Source organism: Camellia sinensis, chromosome 3, assembly GCF_055761805.1.
Source record: "Camellia sinensis isolate YWXY chromosome 3, ASM5576180v1, whole genome shotgun sequence".
In the NCBI taxonomy this organism is placed as follows: Eukaryota; Viridiplantae; Streptophyta; class Magnoliopsida; order Ericales; family Theaceae; genus Camellia; species Camellia sinensis.
In genome coordinates this window covers 12584025-12606403 of record NC_138963.1, presented here as the reverse complement: position 1 = coordinate 12606403, position 22379 = coordinate 12584025, and the positions used below count along the sequence as shown (strand labels likewise).

Genomic DNA, 22379 nt, shown 5'->3' with positions numbered 1-22379 from the left:
AACAACCATTCTCTTGGATTCAGACGGATTCGAGATCTCAGAACCATTTGACATGGACCAAGCTACACTTTTACCCTTGAGAGGCTCGCTGGGCCGAAAACCTAGAAGGGCGACTCAGGCAAAAGTTAGAGCGAGACAAAAAAATGCAAAAAGAAAAGAAAAAGAAAAATTCAAAAAAATATATCAAAACAGAAAAAGAAAGAAAAATTAAGAAAAAGAAAAAAGAAAAACAAAGCTCGCAAGGCTGAAAACCCGGAAGGGCGGCCTTGGCAAAAGTTAGAGCGCAAAAGGGGAGGTTAAATACCCGAGTGTACCTTAACCCCGAACTACGTAAGGCTTGATTCCCATGTTTGGGATACGTAGGCAACTTCATTCTGAAGTCCAACCACAAACACTTCCAAATTCGATTGTGTCCATGCGATGGTTTTGGTCATCTTTGTCTTCTCTGTATCTGAGAGTCTGGTTGTGTTCGTCGCTCTGAGGACTGACTACAATGCGCTGCGGTGCTATCCAAGCAAGGGGCAACTTTCCGTTGCCATTCAAAACGCCGGAGTATCATTTCAAACAAGGGGCAACTTTCTGTTGCCATGCAGTGTCCTTCAAACAAGGGGCAATTTTCCATTGCTATGGGTCCGAAGTCGTGCATCTCAAGAGTAGGTTCCGTGCTCGTTGAGTAGTGGTCATTTGCAAAAATAGTTTTTGAGAATTTTTACTGAGGTTGACTAATCTTCTCGAAAAGTACTCCATTTTTCAAAACTGGACCATTTCTTAGACCCAAAAAAGGAAAATTTTCAGTGTTCATAACCTGACTTGCATGATTTTAAATCAGAAAATCGAACAAGCATGTTAATCTAACTCTCATGTTGGTCAAAATTGTTTTAACAGAACGTCAAAAACCAAAAATGGTCAAAATAATGAACTAAGGGCAAAGTTAAGTCAGGTGTTCTGTCTTTTCCCCATTGTCAACATACTTGCCAGAAAAGGGCACTCTACTTGCCAGAAAGGACACTCTACCCGCCAGAAAAGGGGATAACTGAAGTTAACAACAAAGGGTTGAAAGCTCTCTCATCCTCCAAGAAGCGAGGTATTAAGCCGAGTGCGAAGCACGAATTGGAATGGATCGAGATGCTCCATTCCCTCATCCGGCGCATCGACAGATGTCACCGAAGGAAATAGCCGCGAGCTGATTATGTTGGGCGTGAGCCCGCAACTTCCTGTTCATCCATCAACCACCCAGGGAAGGGATAAAAAATGAGAGATTAAAGAATAGAGAGATGTGCACTGAGAGAAAAAGTGAGGAAAATGGCTTTTTCAGCAAAAACAGAGCCTGAGGGCCGAGTGATGTGAGAATCACAAATGAGAAAGGGTGGGAAACAATACCTGAAGAAACTGGCTCCTCGCGTATTGAGAGGTCTCTCGTCTTTGTAACACGTCTGTGTGTCGTGTCTTTTGTTTTGTTTGTCTCGATTCTTGCTTTGAGTCGTTTCGAGTGTGTCTCGATGCGTTTAGGTTGTTTACCTTTTCTTTTCCATTGTTCAGTCTTTTTCACTGTGTTCAGTCGTAGGCTCAATGCCCAGTTAAGAACACATTTCTTAATTTCAAAAAATTGTCTTGTGCTCAGAGTGCCGTGTCGTTCTCCACATTTGTGCAAAACAAGATTTTGTTCTGAGCCATGTGGGAACAGTAAAGCCAGAACCCATCTGAAGCTATATAGGTTCCAAACTTCAAAGCAAAAGGAAAAGAGGAAGATGTCGGACATCTGAGTTTGTTTCAACTTTTGCAAGTTCCGTCATCGCATCCTATAGGTTCAGAACGAGCTGTGTGTTCAAAATTAAAAGACTACTGAGTTATGGGCCGTGTGTTCAAATTGAGCAGTGTTATGTTATGAGCTGCGTGTTCAAAAATTGAAGTATATGAGCTGTGTGTTCAGAATTGCAGTACGTGAGCTGCGTGTTCAACATAAAGTATATGAGCTGTGTGTTCAAAATTGAAGTATATGAGCTGTGTGTTCAGAATTGAAGTATGTGAGCTGCGTGTTCAACATAAAGTATATGAGCTGCGTGTTCAAAAATTGAAGTATATGAGCTATGAGTTCAGAATTGCAGTACGTGAGCTGTGTGTTCAATATAAAGTATATGAGCTGTGTGTTCAAAATTGAAGTATGTGAGCTGCGTGTTCAACATAAAGTATATGAGCAGTGTGTTCAGAATTGAAGTATATGAGTTGTGTGTTCAGAATTGAAGTATATGAGCTGTGTGTTCAGAATTGAAGTATGTGAGCTGTGTGTTCAACATGAAGTGAATGAGCTGTGAGTTCAGAAGTGAAAATTTATGAGCTGCGTGTTCAGAATTAAGAATGAGTTGCGTGCAAATGAAAATGAATGAGCTACGCGTTCAGAATTGAAATATGTGAGCTGCGTGTTCAAACTAAAGTGAATGAGTTGTGTGTTCAGAAGTGAAGTGTATGAACTGTGTGTTCAGTATAAGCTGCGTGCAAATGAAATAAATGAGTTGCATGCTCAGAAGAGAAATGTGTGGGCTGCGTGTTCACAAGTAAAATGTGTGAGCTGTGTGTTCAAAGTGTGATGTATAAGCTGCGTGCAAATGAAATGAATGAGCTGCGTGTTCGACTTCTAAAAACTGTGGGCTGTGTGTTCACCATCAAGAGTTCGGACTGCGTGTTCAACTTTCAAAAATGGGCTGCGTGTTCAGAAGTTCAAAAGTTTGAGCTGCGTGTTCAACTTTCAACGAATGTGTGCTGCGTGTTCACAATCAAAAAATGGGCTGCGTGTTCAAAAATTCAACAGTTTGGGCTGCGTGTTCAACTCTCAACTAGTGTGTGCTGCGTGTTCACAATCAAAAAATGGGCTGCGTGTTCAGAAGTTCAAAAGTTTGAGCCGCGTGTTCAACTTTCAACAAATGTGTGCTGCGTGTTTACAATCAAAAAATGGGTTGCGTGTTCAGAAACTCAAAAGTTTGGGCTGCGTGTTCGACTTTCAACAAAGTGTGCGCCGCGTGTTCACAATCAAAAAATGGGCTGCGTGTTCAGGAATTCAAAAGTTTGGGCTGCGTGTTCGACTTTCAACAAGTGTGCGCCGCGTGTTCACAATCAAAAAATGGGCTGCGTGTTCAGAAATTCAACAGTTTGGGCTGCGTGTTCAACTCTCAACTAGTGTGTGCTGTGTGTTCACCTCAAAAAATGGGCTGTGTGTTCAGAAATTCAACAGTTTGGGCTACGTGTTCAACTCTCAACTAGTGTGTGCTGTGTGTTCACCTCAACATTCGGGCTGCGTGTTCAGACTTCAAAGACAGTGAGCTGCGTGTTCAACTCTCAACTAGTGTGTGCTGTGTGTTCACCTCAAAATTTGGGCTGCGTATTCAGAAATTCAACAGTTTGGGCTGCGTGTTCAACTCTCAACTAGTGTGTGCTGTGTGTTCACCTCAAAGTTTGGGCTGCGTGTTCAACTTTCAAAAAACTGTGGGCAGTGTGTTCACGACAACAAGTTTGAGCTGTGTGTTCAGATTTCAAGAAAATGTGGGCCGCGTGTTCACCACAAGAGTTTGAGCTGTGTGTTCAGATTTCAAGAAACTGTGGGCTGTGTGCTCACGACAACAAGTTTGAGTTGTGTGTTCTGATTTCAAGAAAATGTAGGCCGCGTGTTCACCGCAAGAGTTTGAGCTGTGTGTTCAAATTTCAAGAAAATGTGGGCTGCGTGTTCACCGCAAGAGTTTGAGCTGTGTGTTCAGATTTCAAGAAACTGTGGGCTGTGTGTTCACGACAACAAGTTTGAGCTGTGTGTTCAGATTTCAAGAAAATGTGGGCCGCGTGTTCACCGCAAGAGTTTGAGCTGTGTGTTCAGATTTCAAGAAACTGTGGGCTGTGTGCTCACGACAACAAGTTTGAGCTGTGTGTTCTGATTTCAAGAAAATGTGAGCCGCGTGTTCACCGCAAGAGTTTGAGCTGTGTGTTCAGATTTCAAGAAAATGTGGGCCGCGAGTTCACCGCAAGAGTTTGAGCTGTGTGATTTCAAGAAATTGTGGGCTGTGTGTTCACGACAACAAGTTTGAGCTGTGTGTTCTGATTTCAAGAAAATATGGGCCGCGTGTTCACCGCAAGAGTTTGAGCTGTGTGTTCAGATTTCAAGAAAATGTGGGCTGCGTGTTCACGACAAAAGTTCGAGCTGTGTGTTCAGATTTCAAAAATGTGGGTTACGTTGTCACGCCAAAAGTTTGAGCTGCGTGTTTAGAAATTCAAGTGCTTGAGCTGTGTGTTCAAAATGCAAACCAAATGCTGTGTTATGGACTAAGTGTTCAGATTGAGCAGTGTTATGAGCTGTGTGCCCAGAAATGAGCGGTGTGCCCAAAAACGAGCTGTGTGCCCGAAGAACGAGCTGTGTGCCCGAAAAAAAGCTGTGTGCCCGAAAATGAGCTGTGTGCCCGAAAACGAGCTGTGTGCTCGGGAAATGAGCTGTGTGCCCAAAGAAGGAGCTATGTGCCCGAAAAATGAGCTGTGTGCCTGAAAAGGAGCTGTGTGCCCGGAAAATGAGCTGTGTGCCCAAAGAAGGAGTTGTGTGCCGGAAAAATAAGCTGTGTGCCTCAAAAGGAGCTGTGTGCCCGAAAAGGAGCTGTGTGCCCGGAAAATGAGCTGTGTGCCTGAAAAGGAGCTGTGTGCCCGAAGAAGGAGCTATGTACTCGAAAAACGAGCTGTGTGCCCGGAAATGAGCTGTGTGCCCGAAGAAATAGCTGTGTGCCCAAAAATGAACTGCGTACCTGAAGAATGTGCTGTGTGCCCGAGATCTACTGTCTGCCCAAAAGAGCTGTGTGCCGAGATTAAACAGAGTGTTATGGTGTGAGCTGTGTGCCAACTGAATGAAATGCTATGTTGTAAGCTGTGTGCTAAGTCTTGCATTGTGCATGCATCTCATCGCACTATTTTGCGCTGTGACCATTACTTGCATTGTGCATGCATTTTACCGCGCTATTTTGTGCATCGCACTGTTTGGTGCAATTTATACTCGCACTATCTTGCGCACCTTACATGTATCGCACTGTCTTGTGCACTCACCTGGTCTAGGAGACCTTAAATCCTTCGGTCTAAGGAGACCTTAAATCCTGCATCATCATTCACGTTGTTTTGCGCATCGCACTTGCATTTATTCGCACCGTCTTGCGCACTTTCCGGTCTAGGAGACCTTAAATCCTCTAAAGGTGTAATTCCTTTGGTGTTTGTCGTGCCCGAATGACTTCTGGTGGTCTGGTATAGCCACCTGCCTGTGTTTGCGGTGAGTTCCTAAAAGACCAACTGAGACGGTGGAAACTAGAGTTCGAATGGCTTATGCCTAGAACGCAAAGGTTCGGGATTTCCGAGACTAAAGTCTGGTTTAAATACCCAGAGGTATATCCTCAGCTTGAAATCTGTATGGCAGCCCCATAGGTTGAGATAGCATGTGTATGCGCCTCAATTTTGGATACTGATCTAACCTAGTCTGTCACCCTGTTGGAGAATAGGGAAAGCTGCGACCATAGTCAGGGAGAAAAGTAGTACCTGCAGTTCAACCAAGAAGAAGCGAAAGATCCCCAGCAGCATGAGGTAAGTCATTGCCAATTGCCCCTGTAAGGTACCTTTACCTCTTAGCTATTACATTGCATTTCAGATATTACATTACAGTGCATTGCATGAATCCTCAATTATCAAACCAGGCTTCGCGTAGCGTATAAGTCCAATTTTCAAACCGGCTTCGCGTAGCGTATAAGTCCAATTATCAAACCGGCTTCGCGTAGCATATAAGTCCAATTTTCATACCGGCTTCGCGTAGCGTATAAGTCCAATCTACAAACCGGCTTCGCGTAGCGTATAAGTCCAATTTTCAAACCGGCTTCGCGTAGCGTATAAGCCCAATTATCAAACCGGCTTCGCGTAGCGTATAAGTCCAATTTTCAAACCGGCTTCGCGTAGCGTATAAGTCCAATTATCAAAATCTTCCTGCATATCATTTTGCATCTTGCCCCCTGCTTGCGGGCATGCCTGCGGGCACATCTCTGTTTATCTTGCCTGTTTGTCTAAGTCTTCGGCCTTGTCAAAAATGGGTCGTCTTTGGGCTTTGACATTCACTCCCGTCACTTATGACTTTTGAGTTCTGTCAAAGAGGGGCAACTGTAGACACCCTATTTTGACCGACCTTAAGACTCAGACATCACCGATTGAGCGCTTGGTGATGTTGCATATCGTGCTCGTTCAGAGGTTTCAGAGTCTCAGCTGCAAGCCTTGCCTCCCGACTTCCGGACTCTTTTGTGCTTTGCCTCGGTTTACGAACCAAGCTTTGTTTTCTATGTTTTCTCTTCCTGAAGGGAGGGAGAGGTCCCGTAGATCATCTCTCAGTGGCCGTAGGCTACGTTTTGTGGTCGTAGGCCATTTTGCCCATTTGGAGTCCGGTTTTCGATTTTTTCGGAGCCGTTGGTCGTGTGCCTCTGTTCGGGACCGCTTAACCATCTCCGTTTGCTCCGGTTTTTGGCATACGTCTTATTTGCTCCCTTTTGAGGGACACTGTGGTCCGAGAAACCGACTTCGTGGTCGAACACCACTCCCGGTGCCTAATAGTCAGTTTTCGGGGCCTCGAGTTGCGCGTTTCGGCCCCCGAACCTTCATTTTGCATTGGTTTTGGTTCGTTTTTGGCAGAGACCTCTGTTTCATTGGTAAGAAGGTCGTAGAAGGGTGGGAGGCCAACAATTGTTCAGACAACCAGTTTTATCCCTCCATCGCCCTCCGTCGCCCGTTTTTCCTCACTTCAAAGCCAATATTGACCACCCTTGGGCCATTTTCTTGCACCCTAAACCCCATATTTGTGATATACACATCTGGGAGGCCACCAATATTTGGTGGCCGGCCAGTAATTGCTTTTGAACCTTTTGAACCCCTTTGAAATTTGGATTGTTCTCTCTCCTGGTTCATTGTCTCCAGTTTTTAACCACTTGGTTGTGTTGTGCACACATCAGAGGCTCTCTTTTTGGGGTGGCCGGCCACTAATGCTTCTTGACCCTTTTGACCCCTAGCCGACCAGCCATGGGAGGTAGCCGGCCGGCCACCTAAACCCTAGATAACTGGCCGGCCAGAATCCTTGCATCAAGTACAGTGCAGATACACTCTCCTTTTCCCCCCAGATTCTGTATCCGGCGGGGCCAACTTTTGAAGGGAAACTTGGCTTCATTTCCCTCCATTTTTCCCCCCCTTTTTCCCCCCTTTTTTGCCTATATAACAGGCCCTCCAGCTGCATGTTTTAGGGTTACAAAAATTTGCCTTAAGCCCCTTGCATTGTATCTCCCTCTCTCTACACTTCAACCCTCCAAACCTTTAAGTTCCTACACCCCTTTCTACACCACCACCTAGCACCATACCTCCAACCTCCATTGCAGCCACTTGAAGCTGTTTTCCAGAGCTAAGGAGCCACCAAACTCAAGCCAAGAGGCTGTCAAAGATTGGTCTTCAAGGGTGAGTCCCTATTCTCCTTTTTTGTGCTTTATTTTGTTCAATACATTAGCCATACTTTCTTGCTGTTTTGGGCTCCGACCCTAACTGGAGCTAACATTATTTTGAGGTATTTTTCATGTTTGTTTAAGGGCCTCTCACTGTTTGAGGCCTCCTTGTTGCACTTGCTTCACTAGCTCCCTTTTTTGCCATTTTCTTGTGTAGTATTTTTGGCCTATGTATAAATTGTTTTGAGGCATGTCATAAACTGTAAAGTGGCTTAATTTGAGCCCTTCTTCAACATTGTTGAAGGGGTCATCACTGTTGGAGGCTTCCACTTGCCACTTGCCTTTATATCTCTCTTTTGGCTCCATTTTTGCATGATTTGTTAGCCTCTTGTGCTTCTGTTTTTGGGCTCTGGTCCGAACTGTAAGTAGTCTTATTTTGACCCCCTATTCATGTTTCATTAAGGGTCTTTCATTGTTTGAGGCATCCTTTTTATACTTTGTGTTATAGCTCTCTTTTTGGCCTTGTTTTGCATAGTATTTTGAGCATGCTTGTGCACTGTTTTGGGTCTGGTTATAAACTGTAAAAGGTCATATTTTGGGTCCCTCTTCAACATTGTTGAAGGGCCCTCATCTTTTTAGAGCCGGAAGCCATGACTTGCTTCTTTATCTCACATTTAGGGCCGTTTTTGCATATTGCTTTAGCCCTATTTGTGTTCACTGTTTGGCCTTGCTTAAAACTGTAAACATGCTTTTTTTGGGGCTTCCTTGAATCTGTCTTCACATTTCATGATCAAATAGTGCATGTTTTGTATAGCTATAGGCCATTGCGCATGCTTAGTTTTACATTTCGGGTCCCATTCCATGCATCGGATGCCATGTTTCCATGATTTGGGACTGTTTTGGGTCATATTTTAGCGCTGAAATTTGCATGTTTGCATACCATGTTTCATGCCTTGCCATGTCTTGTTAGAGTGGCATCTGGTGCCTTAGGTTCGGTCCTCGGTTTGCGTGTATGTGTGCACGCATTCCGAGTTGTCTTATTTTCATCTCATGGCCTCTTATGTGAGTGTGGCTGAGGTCCACTTGTGTTAGTGTAAGTCCATTATCGCATTGTGTATGCCATTTCATTCCATAGCGTTGTGTATGCTAGGTTTATGTTAGCGCATTGTGTATGCCGTGTTATCTCGTGCATCGTGTATGCCATTTCATAGCATGGTGCATGTTAGGTTGTATCTTAGTTGCATTTCGTGCATATCATGCATATTGCATTGTGCTTGGGATAGGAGTTAGCCCGAGCACGGGAAACGAGGGACGTTTCGTACTTCGAGTGACAGAACGTGTCTCAATTCCCAGTCACCGACACTTCAGATTATCCATGATGGAGTTTAGGTTTTGTTGTGTTTATGTGTGCATTCATTCTATATTGAGTTGCACAATTCGACTCCTCGGCCATCATGCATCGAGATGCGTGATTGGTGGCACGAGGATCGAGGCATGCATACATTTGTGAAAATACATTGTTATGCCCCTTTCCTGCTCTCTGTTGTAGCAAATCAAGAATTAGCAACCTTCCGGAGCATGGCGCACTTTCCAAGAATAATTGTAAAACAGAGGCTAATTGGGACATCCCAGTGGATTTCCGCACAAAGGCGACCCGGACATGCATCATCCATCATCTAAAGAAGAGTCAAGGCAGTCCCTGGCTTGCATGCCAGTTTATTATTTTTCTTAGTTAATTTGTAAATTAATTAGGAATTTGTATATATTTGGACTGTATTATTTGGACTGCACTATTTATTCGGACCCTCCGAACGAGGGCAATGTTGTAATAAGTGTGCGTGTGTGTGATGTATGTCTTCCAATCCCACGTCTTTCTCCCTTTTATTTACCCGCTTATGATGGTTAGATTAGGGCATGTTTCAATTACCATACAGTATGATAGCATGTTTGCATTCATTCATCTGTTTTGCATGCACCGGGCTCGGCGCATCATACTAGCTGCATTGTATTTTCAATTCCAAGTTGAATACATGTTAGCTGTAGCATTTCATATGCCATGTTTAGAATAGCCGAATAGCCGAGCCTGCTATAGTTGCATTTTTTACATGTGTTGCATTAGGCATTTCCGCATAATTAGGATCATGCATGGATTTCTAATTAGCTTCTGTTTTGGCTTGGAGTACTCGGTAAGTTTTATGCTTTAGCATCCTTGCATGCGTGTGAATGACTGCCATGAATAGCATGCTTACCATGAGGCTAATTGCTTATATGATATATCTGCCTGAATGCTTGTGGGTGAAGGTTGGGTTATTTGAATTGGAACAATTCATCAAATGTGTGTTTTAAGCCCACTAGATAGTGGCAAAATCATGTTTTTCTAAGCCCACCCGAGGGTAGCAAATCCACGTCTTAGCCTACTTGCGGGTAGCACCATCAAACCATTTTCAAACAAACAAACATGAAATGTTTTGTTCCAATTCAGGCGATCCAATCTATACTTGTATGCTGTGCGCATCACATAATAAATCTAGGCTAATAACCGGAATAAGAACGCATAAGATTTTCAAACCTAGATATCATGGTTAGTAGAGGCCGATCTTTGATCGGGCGAGCGGGGGTGCTCACGAAGTGACCTTCCCCAATCGTACCCAAGTTCCCGAGCCGAGGCAACTTTGGTGATGACGGACACGTGGCCTTAGGCAAACGAGTCAGGGTTTTCTAAATTTCCCCAAAATAAAACATTTAGGTGGCGACTCTGTATCTGGAAAAGCAGTCCATGTTTGGCACTTCTTTCAAAAAATCTGTTTTCTCAAAACGATTTGCTGGATTTGGACTCTTTGGTTCAGACTTAGAACCGTGACAATTTTAGAGTCCTGAGCTGTAGTGAGCCCAATATCGAACGGAACCCGGGGGAGGGGGCTCGTTCCTCCTCCCGAGGGCGTTCGGGGACGTCTACAGTTCGACAAAGGCCTCAGCTAATTCTTCCCAATTTTGCTTCACTTTGTCCTCCAACTTAGCGTACCAAGTGGCTGCTACACCCGACAGGGTTCTTCCATACAGAGAGAGTTTTTGTGGCTTAGTCAGACCCATCGGCTTTAGGACATCCAAGAAAAGTCGGATATGTACCATTGGATCCCCAAACCCGTTGAAACGGTTAATATATGGCATTTTGAATCTGTCTGGGAGCCGTACGGCAGACTCGGTGTACCCATCCTCAATGTCGGGAATGGAGTTAAGGCCCTGTGCCTTTTTGAACTGCTTCTCAAGGTTTGCAATTTTCACTGCGGTCTGATCGAGGTCATTAGCATCAAGGGGATAAAGTCTCTCATTAGGCTGCACCAGGGGTTTGAAAATTCGGGCTTGAGCTAACCCTTCTTGAGGATATGGACCCTGCAAATCTTCGGCTGGTGGAAGTGGGTCAAAGTTCGGCTGGGGGTTCCCAAAGCTGGATGTGAAGCAGACGCCCCAGATGGGCGCTGCGTTTCAATACTGGTCTCAACCTGCATGGCAGTTCCCTGATCTAGCGCTGCTATCACGGCCACAAATTCTTCTGAACCCTGTGCCATCACGGTCTGCTGAGTCTGAACAAAGGTGATGTGACTGGCGACTGACGGATCAGATGAACCGGTGAGCCCTGACTGGCTTTTCTTTGCCTTGCCTCAGCGAAAGAACACTGGTTGCCCTTGAATTGAATTTCTAACCTAACAAAGTCTATTAGCACTAGTCCAATGTACTCGGGGGATATCGAAGCCTTCTGAAGCTATAGTTCTAGGACTATCTAGCAAAAGAGAAAACATGCAGCATCTCAGCCTAATTTCACCAAAACAGATATGAGCATAACAGGATGACTGTGCCCTCTATTGAATTCTGCCCCAAAATTCGGCCTGTAAACTGTTACCCTTTGGTAAACTGAATCCCAAAATACTGAATTGGTGCCCGCAGGCCTGATGCCCAAACTACTAAACTGGTGCCCGCAAGCCTGATGTCCAAACATGTAGACTGATACATGAATTCCTATAGAGATGCACTCTAACAGCACATAACGGATAATTGAGAGCCAAAACACCCCTATTTTGGGGGAGGGTTTCCCTGTCCTATTTTGTCAGGTGCTAGGGTTTCACTACGCACGCAGCGGTTTCAAACAACCTAAATCGGGTAAGCAACCTGTCCTAACTTGGAATGGTCACTATGGATTCCGAATATGCACTAGGTCGAATGGTCAAAAGGGTGCCCCGGTAAAACCGGGGTTTGTGTTCCCATACTGGCAGAGCCCACAACCGGTCAGCCTTATGGTCATGTCTTGACAAGACAAGCCTCCGGCAAACCGTTCAGGAATAGTAGATGGCAAACACGGTGTCCTAGGTGCACCAATGCAAATGCAATGCAAAGAAACACATAAGTGTAGTCAAAACCAGATATCATGAGTTCGAGTCAAGTTCTCTAATTCCCCAGCAGAGTTGCCAGAAACTGTAGACGTCCCCGAACGCCCCGGGAGGGTGAGTCTCGCTCTGTTCATTTGGGCTCACTACAGTTCGGACTCAAATTGTCACGGTTCTTAATCTGAACCAAAGAGTCCAAATCCGACAAATCGTTTTGAGAAAACAGATTTTGAAAGAAGTGCCAAACATGGACTGCTTTGCCAGATACAGAGTCACCACCTAAATGTTTTATTTTGGGAAAATTTAGGAAACCCTGACTCGTTTGCCTAAGGCCACGTGTCCGTCATCACCAAAGTTACCTCAGCTCGGGAACTTGGGTACGATTGGGGAAGGTCACTTCGTGAGCACCCCCGCTCGCCCGATCAAAGATCGGCCTCTACTAACCATGATATCTATTTTTGAAAACATTATGTGTTCTTATTCCGGTTATTAGCCTAGATTTACTATGTGATGCGCACAGCATACAAGTATAGACTGGATCATCTGATTTGGAACAAAACATTTCATGTTTATTTTTTTAAAGTGGTTTGATGGTGCTACCCGCAAGTAGGCTAAGACGTGGATTTGCCACCCTCGGGTGGGCTTAGAAAAACATGATTTTGTCACTATCTAGTGGACTTAAAACACACATTTGATGAATTGTTCCAATTCAAATAACCCAACCTTCACCCACAAGCATTCAGGTAGTTATATCACATAAGCAAATAGCCTCATGATAAGTATGCTATCATGGCAGTCACTCACACACATGCATGGATGCTAAAGCATAAAAACTTACCGAGTACTCCAAGCCAAAACAGGAGGTAATTAGAAATCCATGCATGATCCTAATTATACGAAAATGCCTAATGCAACACATGCAAAAATGCAACTATAGCAGGCTCGGCTATTCTAAACATGGCATATGAAATGCTACAACTAACATGTATTCAACTTGGAATTGAAAATACAATGCAGTTAGTATGATGCGTCGAGCCCGGTGCATGCAAAACAGATGAATGAATGCAAACATGCTATCATACTGTATGCTAATTGAAACATGCCCTAATCTAACCATCATAAGCGGGTAAATAAAAGGGAGAAAGACGTGGGGTTGGAAGACATACATCACACACACGCACACTTATTACAACATTGCCCTCGCGCAGAGGATCCGAATAAATAATATACAGTCCCAAATGAATAATTACAGTACAAATATGTACAAAACCCTAATTAATTAACAAATTAAATTAGGAAAGCAATAAATTGGCATGCAAGCCAGGGACTGCCTCAAATCTGCTCCGGATGATGAATGATGCATGCTCGGGTTGCCTTGTGCGGAGAATCCCTCGCGATGCCCCGGTTTGTCTCTGTTTGCAATTGTTCTTGGAATGCGTGCCAAGCTCCAGAAGGCTGTCGACTTCTGATTTGCTGCAACAGAGAGCAACAAAGAGGCATGGCAACGTATTTTCACATATGTATGCATGACTACTCTTCAGGGAGTGTAGTCCTCGGTCCTCGTGCCACTAATCACGCATATCGATGCATGATGGCCGAGGAGTCGAATTGCACGACTCAATATGAAATGAATGCACATATAAACACAACAAAACCTAAACTCCATCATGGATAATCCGGAGTGTCGGTGACTGGGAATTAAGACACGTTCCGTCACTCGAAGTACGAAACGTCCCTCGTTTCCCGTGCTCGGGCTAACTCCTATCCCAAACACAATACAATATGCATGACATGCATGAATGCAACTAATATACAACCTAGCATGTACAATGCTATGAAATGGCATACACGATGCACGAGGTAACATGGCATACACAATGCTCTAACATACAACCTAGCATACGCAATGCTATGAAATGAAATGGCATACACAATGCACAATGGACTTACACCAATATGAGTGGACCTCATCCACACTCAAATCAGTAGCCATTGGATGAAAATGAGACACTCGAGATACGTGCACACATGCACGCAAACCGAGGACTGAACCCAAGGCATAACATGCAACACTAACAAGGCATGGCAAGGCATGACACATGGTATGCAAATTTCGGTGCTGAAATATGATGCAAAACAGCCCCAAAACATGGAAACATGGCACCCGATGCATGGAATGAACTCGAAACACAAAACTAGGCATATGCATTGGCCTATAGCTATACAAAACATGTATTATTTGATCATGAAGTATGAATACAGAAGCAAGGCAGTCCCAAAACATGCATATTTCCAGTTTTAAGCAAGGCCAAAAAGTGAACACAAATAGGGCTAAGTTAGCATGCAAAAATGGCCCCGTAAGAGAGATAATGAAGCAAGTAGCATCTTCTGGCCCTAAATGGCCAATAACCCTTCAAAAAAGTTGAAGAGGGGCTCAAAATGAATCACTTTACAGTTTACAACAAGCCACGAAAACAAACACAAGTATGGCTAAACTATTGTGCAAGAAATGGGCTAAAAGGGAGACAAAGAAGCAAGTGATGGTTGCTGGCCTCAAACAGAGGAGGGCCCTTTAACAAAAGTTGAAGAGGGGCCCAAAACATGGTATTTTACAGTTAGTGACCAAATCCAAAACAGTGCACATGCAAGCTTAAAATACTATGCAAAATATGGCCTAAAAAGAGGTTTAAACACAAAGAGCAAAAAGGGAGCTTCAAAAAGCAAAAGTCCCTTGATAAAACATGAAGAGAGGGTCAAAATAAGTCTATTTATAGTTTGGAACAGAGCCCAAAAATACAAGCACAATGGGCTAACAAAAAATGCAAAAATAAGGCCAAAAGAGGGATAAAGAGGCAAGTGACAAAAGGAAGCCTCAAACAGTGAAGAGCCCTTCAACAATGTTGAAGAAGGGCTCAAAATAAGATACTTTAAAGTTTATAACCAAGCTCAAAATAGTTTACAAATAGGCCTAAAATACTATGCAAGAAAGAGGCATACAAGAGAGGTAAAGAAGCAAGTGTAAAAAGGAAGCCTTAAACAGGGAGAGGCCCTTAAACAAACATGAAAAGAAGCTCAAAATAATTCTATTTTCAGTTAGGGTCGGAGCCCAAATATGCAAGCAAGAGGAGCTAATATATTGAGCAAAAGTAGGGTCAAAGAGAGGGATAGAAGATTTACCCTTGAAGACCAATGCTTCAACAACTCTTGGACCAAGTTTGGGAGCCCTTGACCTCTGGAAATGGCCTTGAAGCTGCTGGAATGGAGTGTGGATTGGTTGGCTTGGAGATGGAGTAGAATGGATGTAGGATTTGAGAGGTTTTGAGAGTTGGAGTGTAGAGAGAGGGAGATACAATGTAGGAGGCTTAAACCAAACTTTCTCACCTTTCAAAAGGGAGCTGGAGGGCCTGGATATATAGGCAAGAGTGTGTGAAAAAATGGGGGAAATGGATTTCAAATTTCCCTCCAAAAGTGCAACCCCCCGGATACACAATCTAGGGGGAAACAAAATACAGATTTGTAATGTACCAGAGGAGGGGAGCAAGGCCGGCCTGGTATTTAAGTTGCAGGTGGCCGGCCGGCCCTCCCCATGGCCGGTCGGCCAAAGGTCAAAAGGTTCAAGCAGTATTAGTGGCCGGCCACCCCAGATTGGTGGCCTCCCATGTGTGCACAACACAACCATGTAGTCAAAAACTGGAGAAAGTAAACCAGGAGAGAGAAAAGCCCACTTTTTGGAGGGGTTCAAAAGGGTCAAACACAATTACTGGCCGGCCATGTGATATTGGTGGCCTCCCAGGTGTGTACAACACAAATATGTGGTTTAGGGCTGGAAAAAGTGGCCTTAGGGTGGTCAACATTGGCTTTCAAGTGAGAAAAACGGGTGACGGAGGGCGATGGAGGAATAAAACTGGTTGTCAGAACAATTACTGGCCTCCCACCCTTCTACGACCTTCCTAACAATGAAACAGAGGTCCCTGTCAAAAATGAACTGAAACCGATGCAAAATGGAGGTTCGGGGGCCGAAACGCGCAGCCCGAGGCCCCGAAAACTGACTGTTAGGCACCGAAAGTGGTGTTCGACCACGAAGTTGGTTTTTCAGACTGCAGTGTCCTTCAAAAGGGAGTAAATGAGATGCATGCCAAACACCGGAGCAAACGGAGATGGTTAAGCGGTCCCGAACCGAGGCACACGGCCAACGGCTCCGAAAAATTAGAAACCGGACTCCAAACGGGCAAAATGGCCTACGACCACGAAACGTAGCCTACGGCCACTGAGAGATGATCTATGAGACCTTTCTCTCCCTTCTGGAAGAGAAACAGAGAAAATCGAGCCTGGTTCGCGAACCGAGGCAAAGCACGCAAGAGCCCCAAAGTCCGGAGGCAAAGCTCGCAGTCGAAACTTTGAAACCTCAGAACGAGCACAATATGCAACATCACCAAGCACTCAATCGGTGACGCCTGAGTCTTAAGATCGGTCAAAAATGGGGTGTCTACAGGCACTTAGTACTACAAACGCGATCTATACTATATATATAAGCAAATGCAGTGTTATCTCAAAAAAATTCAAAAATTCATTCCTAAATTCTCATAATTTTAAAAAGAAAAAAAAAATACATGGAACCCCCCTCTAGCTCCCTTTTCACTTTTCAAATCTTCTCACTCCCTCTCCCTATATAAAAAAATAAAAGTAAAATAATAAAAAAAAATCACATAATATCTTTATTTCCCACAATTCAAATAAAAGAATAGAAATCCAATACAGTTATCCTCATCTCTCTTCTACAAAAATCTAAAAAAAAATAAAAACACAAAAAAACCAAGAGATAAAAAGAAGCAAATTAAAAATAAAATTAAAAAAAAGAGAGATAAAAATCCTACATAGTTATCCTTATTTCTTTTCTATAAAAAATCTAAAAAAAACTTCTCTTATGTTCGTGTTCCAGTCTCCATAAATAGTTGTACTATTCTCACCAAAATGAAATTAAAGATGATGAAGGAAAAAAAAACACTCACAACTCTTGATTACATGCTCTCTTCTTTGTTACAACAACATGACTACTTCTCTACATCTTTCTAAACAAACACTCGCTCAAAACTTGTTTATCTACAATTTACCTATAAAGACATGGGTATATCACTACAATTCTAAAGGTTTTATTTTCATTTGCTTTTTTTTTTCTCGGACATTTTTCAATTGTGTGCTTCATATTTTTATTTTTATTTTTAATATTGAATCACTTCTTAAAAATTATTCAATCATTTCTCCATTTTCATAGTGTTTTTCCTTTTCAAATATTTTGGACAAACAAAAAAGTAATGGCACTGTTGTGACTGAGAGTGGTGAATATCTTTTTGTAATCATCATCATAAGAAGCTAAAGTTGAGGGTATGGCACTATGGTGACTGAGAGTAATGAATATCTTTTTATAATCATCATCATAAGAAGCTAAAGTTAAGGGTAAAAAGAAGAAGGAGATGAAAAAACTAGGAGGACTTGAATTAATGTGCAAAATTGAATACAAACTTAATAATATTAAAAAAATAATATTTTATTTGTGTTTATCTTTAAATTTAAACATTTATTTGCTGGTTGTTAAACAAGTTGTGAGTTTTGTTCAATTATATGTATGCATTGGACTCTCCTAAAATCAATAAATTTTTGTTTATTTTTTTAAAAATTTAATCGATGAGTTTTGGAAGCATCAAAAATTCAAATTAATTTGTTAATTTTCTTAATTTGTAATTAATTAAAAAATCTATTATTTAGTTCATTTGCTCCTTTATCTATATGCCACGAATAATTTAAAAAATACATCTATTGGTTTGAAGTCACATTACACACTAAAAATAGATCTAATACCGGATTTATACTATTACTAGAAATAAACTTGGGCTTTTTTAAGTAATTCAAAAAATCTAATTGAATTATTTGTTACAATTTAATCATGACTTTTGGCCAAAATTTAAAATAATATTAAAATTATTAGCTTAAAAATATCTATTAACTACTTTACAATCCTATCTTGTTAGAAATTCCTTTAAAAATTAAAAATTACCAAACAACTTCATATCTCCATCAAAATATTTTGATTCTTTAGAATTCATATTATACTCATTGATGTTGATTATGCACAAATGAGTATTCTATATCCACCCAAATTGCTTGGAGCCAAAGAAACTATTCGAATAAAATCAGTTTGACTATTGAATTTTAGATTTGTACAAAAACAATTATCATAGAATTTTGAATTTATATATATAAAAAAATTAAATAGATTTGTGCATGAAATAAAAGCCTGTTTCGTTCACTTTTCCATTCTTTTTTTTATTATTATTATTTTTATTTTTACAAATTCTATCCAAACACAATTTCAGAGTTTCTTGAGTGATTGTACAAAGAAAATACATGTTGGTTCATAATGTAAAATAAAATAAAATAAAAAAATCATGGGAGAAAATTGTCTAGTTGTATAAATATTATAAAATTAACAAACACATTGTATTAAACCATTTATACATTGAATTCGTATATTTTTCATAACTTCTTCTTCTTCTTTTTTTCCTTTTTTTTTTTTCTTGGTAAAACAGTGAACTAATAGAATAAAGTAGTCAAGGTTCTGGGGTATAAAACCCCTCTAGCATCATCATTCATCTGATTTAAAACAAAAGAAGGAGCAGAAATAAAGACATGAAATCTACTTAACTAACAAATAAAATTTTAATTTATGAAATACAAAACCCGTGTTTTCTCTTTTGCAGCACTGTTGCCTGCAATTGAAACCTGCATTGCATAGATATTAAAAAATTAGAAAGTAACAAAATCAAAACCAAACAAATTTCAAAAAAAAAAAAATTAAAAATTAACCTGCTTGATGGCTAGAAGAGCTCCAGAATTGATATTGAGTCCCATATAAACCCTTCCAAATGCGCCGCAACCGATCAATTCATCTTTCCTCCACCGGATCGTTGGGACGTCATCTTTCTTGACTTTGATCGCAGTAGACTTGGCAATCGGTGCGTCGTCTTTCTTGACTTTGATCGCATCAGACTTGGCAATCGGTGGAAGTGCAGGGGCAAGAGGCTTCGAGAAGAGTCCGATTCTCGATTTGCGAATGATGGAGCCAATCTTCTCAACAAAATTTATGACCAAATAAATTTTTCACACTCAAATCATAATTCTAAAATTCACAAACTCAAAATACAACTCTATTCTCAAATCATATTTAGAAAACTCTATCAGACACTATTGTAATTTTTCAATTTCATCAAACTGAATCTAGGCGGTTAAAATTTTTTAATTTTTTTTTTCAAAAAAATTACTAAAAATAAAAATAAACTAAAAACAATCACCAAATAAACAAAGGAAAAATATCATTTAAGTGGGATGTAGATAAATAATAACATATTAATGAAAAAATTTATAATATTAAAAAATAATTTTATAAATTTTTTCATGAAATTGTAATAATTTTTACATGTTACCTCTAACATGTTATTTCCCTATAAACAAATCACAAACACTATAAAGGTTAAGTAGTTAGTCTAATAGGTGTCGTTTAAAGCCTAAGATGTACTTTTAAGTCTCGAATTTTACTTCTATTAAGTGTTAATAATTTCTTAAGACCAAACTCATAAATTTTGCTCCATACTTATCCGATCTATACCAAAAAAAAAGTCAAAATACTCATAAATTAACTCCGACACTCAACCATAAAAAAAATTCCAAACACTGTAAGCAATGCCTAACCACAAAAAATAATAATAATAATAAATAATAATAATAATAATAATGTGAGAAATTATTGTCACGGTCACTCTTATGCCATCAATAATTATGTAATTCCAACAATTATGGACCCTGGTGAACGGGTACATCAGGGGGGTCACTCCACTTTCAATTTGCTTGCGTGTCCCTCGGATTTTGGCAGTTAGTGAAGTGATTCACGTGTAAGAAACAAACCAAACCACCAAAACTTTGACAAAGGTCTATTTTGATAAATGAGTTAAAAATTATATTATTTCTTTATTTTTTATATATTCTTTTAAAAAAATTTAAAAAATCAAAATATTGACTTTTAACTTACTTCTTAAAATAGGTCAAAATTATTTTAATGCTACATTTTTATATCCTATGACTTGGCACAATATTTGTTGGATATTTGTTATTTGAAGGACAAATTACAAATATACTCTTTTAAATTTGTTTAAAATATAATTATTTTTTGTAATTTTAAAAGTTATATTTTGCCTCTTGAAATTTATAATTTCATATCAAATGAAATGACTTTTTTTATTAATAAATTATCTAGCAATGCTACATTCACAAAATTTTGACTTGCTTGAATTTGTGCATGCCAGTCATTTGGCTAGTCATCCGACCGGTCGTCTAGCTAGTCATCCGATAATAAGGGTGACAGTCACGGTTGACAAGGATTGCACCAATCGTCTGGATAGTCGATCGGCATGCACAAATTTAGGTGATTCGAGTAAACTCAAATTCAGTAAATGAATCATTTTTCTAAATTATTAAATTAATTAATAATTTTTAATAATACCATAAATATATTTTAATTAATAACTCAGCACTTTGCAACATCAAACCACAAATCACAAATTTTTGCAATATTACTTAGGCTTCGTTTGGGAAGAAGGGTTTGGGCTGGGTTTGGGGCTATTTTAACCAAAAAAACGCATTAGGTTTTTTAGCCCAATAAAACAAAACATCACATTCAATCCATAATCATTACATTTTTTCTCTCAAAAAAAGTCAAAAAAGTCAAAAAGTCCTTTCAAACGAGAATTTTTAGCCTCAGACTAAAATAGCCAAAAAGCCAACCCACTTCCCAAATGAATCCTTACAAAATTTTGAATATTTTATTATGTTAATTTGTGGTGCACCAGAAGATTTTTTGTATAATTATTTTCAATTTTCCACTTAGTTGCAATTCTTCGATGTTCATATCACCTTCTTTTTTTCATTTCACTTGGGAACAAAGAACAATATAGATAAGGATTAAGTCTAGGACCAGACGTTAGGAGTGTAAAAATGACCCGCGATTCGTGAATGGCCCGAAGCCCGTCTGCGGCTTGGGTTGGGCCCGACCTGTTTAGGCCTAAGCCCAACCCGAGCCCCTGGGTTTGGGCCATCATTTTGAAGCCTGGCCCTGCCCATCGGCCCGCTTATGGCCCATTAAAGGCTCGGCTCGCCCGAGGCCTAGTGTCTTTTTTAGTGGAAAATAACAAAATTTTAATAGAAAAAATTTAAAAAAAAAAAAAAATGGTCAGGCTTGCCTAAGCCCGAGGCCAGGCCTAGACCCATCAGGCTAGCCCAAGGCCCGACCCACTGACCCGTCCGAGGCCCAAATACCACTAGGCTTAGGACTAGGCCTAGGCCCCCAACTCGAATTTTGGTGGGAGCCTACGAGCTCCGACATGGGCCGGGCCAAATCAGATTTACACCTCTACCAAACGTCCATTTTCATAGTTGTGTCAATAATGGAGGTGTCGTGGAAATTGACACCATGTATTATAAAGTCTATGTTTAAAATGAATTTAAATTATATATTAATGTTTTGGGATGTTTTGTGAGTAAAATTTATGAGTTTGTAGTATTAAAATAATTTTAATCATACTCTACATTTTTTCACTAGTTACATATAAAAAGTATATTATTTGTTTATGTATTCCAACGTTGCTCTTTATTTTACTTATATATACACACAAATCACTTTAAACGGTATTTCAAAACTCTTTAAATGTAACTAACTTTATAAAATTTTACTGAAATAGCTATTATAATAAGTAGGTCATTGGAGTGACTAACAAGCCCAATTTAAAGAGTCCTTAGGCCTGTTTGTTTTGGACAATAGAGGAGGGGATTGGACAAGAATAGACATGGGTGGGGTTTGTTTACAAAATAAGGAAGGAGATTTATAGTCCGTTGCTAGACTTTGGATGGAAGGATTAACAGAGGCCTCTAAGGATTGGCTTTCAAAACTAGTGAGAGGATTAGGTTTTTTTTTTTTTTTTTTTTTTTTTTTATATTTGAACTAGGAAATGGCAAAAACAGCTACAACGGGAAATCAAAAACAAGAAGAGCCTTAAACTTAGCAGGTGGGTTGCCAACCCAATCAAGAGGGAGTGAACCCTTCAGACTACAAGAAGCTAACCAATGTACCACTCTGTTAGCAGTCCTTGGAATCCAGCGAAAGTCTAGCCCATGTCTTGAGCGAGAAGCATGAATGTCATGGAAAATTGCCACACTCTCCCAAGGTGGAACAAGTTCAGTTGCACTTAGCTCAATCACAGACTTGTTGTCGCTCTCTACCTGAAGATTAACAAGGCCAAGAGAGGATGCCAGCAAACAAGCCAGGCGGACTGCTCGAGCTTCACTTTGAGAGACAGAAGAAGATGGAATAGTAGAGGTAGAATCAGCAATCAATCTACCTTTCCAGTCCTGCAAGACCACCGTGATAGAGGAGCTGGAACCATCCTTAGAGAAACTAGCATCACAGTTAAACTTGATCTGATCTTGC

The 22379-nt window shown here is 40.7% G+C and overlaps 1 pseudogene; it reads right to left on the bottom strand.

The window, feature by feature from the left end:
- Positions 1–22335, bottom strand: part of LOC114258106 (mitogen-activated protein kinase kinase kinase NPK1-like) — a 45220-nt pseudogene extending 22885 nt beyond the window's left edge.
- Between the last annotated feature and the right edge of the window lie 44 nt (positions 22336–22379).